The sequence below is a fragment of the Pteropus vampyrus genome, unplaced genomic scaffold (genome assembly GCF_000151845.1).
Source record: "Pteropus vampyrus isolate Shadow unplaced genomic scaffold, Pvam_2.0 Scaffold559, whole genome shotgun sequence".
Taxonomy (NCBI): Eukaryota; Metazoa; Chordata; class Mammalia; order Chiroptera; family Pteropodidae; genus Pteropus; species Pteropus vampyrus.
The window spans coordinates 146,372-149,253 of NW_011889340.1; positions in this window are offsets into that span (position 1 = coordinate 146,372).

The following is a 2,882-nucleotide window of genomic DNA, read 5'->3' on the forward strand; positions in this document are numbered from 1 at the left end:
GAGTAACTCTAGTTAAAATGACTGTCAATACAAGTTGTTATTGAGGGTGTGTAGAAGCTGGAACTTTCGTATTGCTGTGGGAAAGAAAACTTTGGAAAACTTTTTGATAGTTTTGTAAAAGGTTTGACATAGACTCTCAAATTGCCACCAGCAATTCTGCTCCCAGGTATCAACCAAAGACGAAATAAAAACATATATATAAACATGAGACTGTTGCACAAATGTTCGCAGCAGCATTATTTGTATTAGGCAAGAGATAGAACAATCTATATGCCTACCAACTGGTAAATGGATAAACGAAATGTGGTATATCCATACAAGCAAATACTATTCAGTAATAAAAATGAAAACACTTCTAATACATGCTCCAACATGGATGAAACTCAAAATCTTTGCTGAGTAAAAGAAGCCAGACATAAAAGATTAAATATATTATGATTCCATTTATATGAAAATTCACAAATGACAAATATTTGAGACAGAATGTAGATCCCTGGTTGTCTAGATCTATGGACGGGAGTAAAGCTAACTAGAAATGTACACAAAGAAACTTTGAGAGAATGCAAATATTTACAAATAGATCATGGTTACATTTACAAAACTCTATTTATTTGCAAACATTGACTTTGTAAATTACAACCTTAGAACTGGATCTGCATAACGGTACTCTATATAACTTGTATAATTATACAAATTTACTGAAATAAAAAAATATTACTAAAAATCAATTTATTAACAATTAATTTACATTAAGTGAATTTTATGGTGTATATGTACTACCTCCATAAAGCTGTTGAAAACAGCATTAAGTAATCGTATAGGAGTTTTTTTATGTTATGAATACATTCCAATTTATGCAGCCTTTATAAAATCTGTAGCATCATTAATTATCATGCATATATTCTTATATATTTAAATTTATTTAGATATTGTATGATGAAGATATGAACTAAACATAATTTGATGATACGCAGTTTTGTGCAGTGGTTAGGAGTGTTTGAATCCTAGCTCTGTCATTTATTAACTGGAAGACTTTAGTAATTTATTTATTATTTTCAAAGGCTCAGTTACCTTCTCTGAAAATTGGCTTAAAATAAAAATGATAATTTGAATTGGTTAAAAAAAAATGAATTGCTATGATTATCTAACTTGTAAATTGCTTAGCACACTGCCAGAAACAGTTAGTGTACTTCGTAAAAATTAAAACAACCAGAAATTAAATATTTCCATTTTATTTTTTATTTTAATTAAATAATTTCACATAAATTAATTCACAAATCAGAGATGAATTCTTTATCTCAAAACTGGTCATTAGAGATGATACAAAATTTTTAATTCTTGACTTTTCTTATTATCTTCCTGTTTTAGGAATTGTGATGACATTTTACCCTAGCCCACAAATAGTTTCAACTTTGCTTTTTCATGAATCATAATCTTAATCTTGTTATATGCTCAAGGTCTTTGTGATTGGTCTCTATCATCATAAGTAGGTCATAATAAATAGTGTCAGTCTCCAGTGAACACCAGAAGTTATTAGGCTTTAGGGCAGTTTTCTAAGTTGGTTTCTGATTTTTTTTTTTTTTTTTGCTTCCCCCTATAGTTAATATGCTCAAGTCACAATTCAAAAATACCACATAGTCTTTTAGTGCTGTATCACTTGTTACTGTAATATGATGCTCTTGCATTATTTTTCTAATTTTATGTGGTCTTAAAGAGATGTTTAGGTTATTCATACATAGAATATATCTTACGTAGGCTATGAATACATATAGCATAAGGCACATTATCCCATAATATCTTCATGCTTTCCACCTCTTTTCTCCACCTCATTTTCTTTGGTCTTCAATGTCTTACCCATTCATATTGTCACCTGGCCTTTTCATCCGATTTGACTATGGGTGGTGAACACAATGCAATATTGAATTGTACACATGAAACAATATCACCTTTGATTACCAGAATGAGAAGATACTCTCAAATTTCCTTAAATAAATAGTAATTTTTACAAGATCACCCTTTTCTATGTACAATGTAATAGTAGTGTCTACACATTTACAGACACACTAAATTCACAGTGCATCATCTAATTACTCTAAGCACTGTCATTTTTTTAATGTGATATCTTTTCAAAAGTGAGTAATATATGGAATTAATTGCTGAAACCCAAGTACCCTGATCTACAAGAGAGAGGAGGTATAGAACAGACAAGATTGAGGTTATTTACTCAATGGTTTTATGAAGAAACTTTTGAAGATTAAGAAACATATTCAGAAATTTCCTTCTTCATAAAGTTGTACTCACAGCATTGTTAGTTCTCACAAGAAATTAAAAAAAATAGACTCAATCCACTTTGTCATTAAATACTGAGTGTTTTAACATTCTCTTTCTACTTAAGAGTCCAAATGAAATAAAATATTTTCTAGGATATTCTTCATGTTTTAGGTACATTACCAGTCAAAGAGTAAAACATTTTCAGAAAATTAATTCCAAAAAACCATTGTTGTTCTTGGTTACATAAATTATATAAATAGTGCTCTATTAATTTATTATCACATTGGTTAACTCAATTCTCATTTGATGAGTCTGAGATATAGTATGGCCACATTTTTATATTCAAAGTTGTACAATAGATTTTCAGGTGACTGATCAAAAACTATTACTCAGCCATAAGAGGAGATGAAATACTGCCATGTGCAACAACATGAATGGATCACTTATGCTAAGCAAAATAAGTCGGGTGGAAAGGGTTGAGAACTGTATGATTTCACTCATTTGTGGGATAAAAACTGAAAGCAACAAGTGAACAAGAAGAAGAAACAAAAACTCATAGTGGTTACCAGAGGGAAAGGGGGGAAGGGGAAAGGTAAGTAAAAGGAAAGGGG